Source organism: Haliaeetus leucocephalus, unplaced genomic scaffold (assembly GCF_000737465.1).
Source record: "Haliaeetus leucocephalus isolate CR32 unplaced genomic scaffold, Haliaeetus_leucocephalus-4.0 Scaffold76, whole genome shotgun sequence".
NCBI classification, from domain to species: domain Eukaryota; kingdom Metazoa; phylum Chordata; class Aves; order Accipitriformes; family Accipitridae; genus Haliaeetus; species Haliaeetus leucocephalus.
Genome location: NW_010972512.1, coordinates 517,369 through 517,639, shown reverse-complemented (window position 1 = coordinate 517,639; position 271 = coordinate 517,369).

The following is a 271-nucleotide window of genomic DNA, read 5'->3' as shown; positions in this document are numbered from 1 at the left end:
GGGGGGTTGGCGGGCCCCCCAGCCGCTCCCGCCGCCGCCTATCAGCGGCCGCCAGAGCCCGCAGGAGGCGGGCGGTGCGCCAGACCCATCAACGACGCCCAATAGGCGACGGGCGCGCCTCTGACTGGCGGGCGGCGCTACCCAATCGAAGGAGGGCAGCTGGGGAGGGGAGGTGCTTGGGTGCCTGAGCCGGGACCCTGCGAGACGAGGCGGTGCCGGGGCCCGCGTTGGGGCGGGGACTGGGAGCGGGAGGGGCGGGGTTTGGTGGACG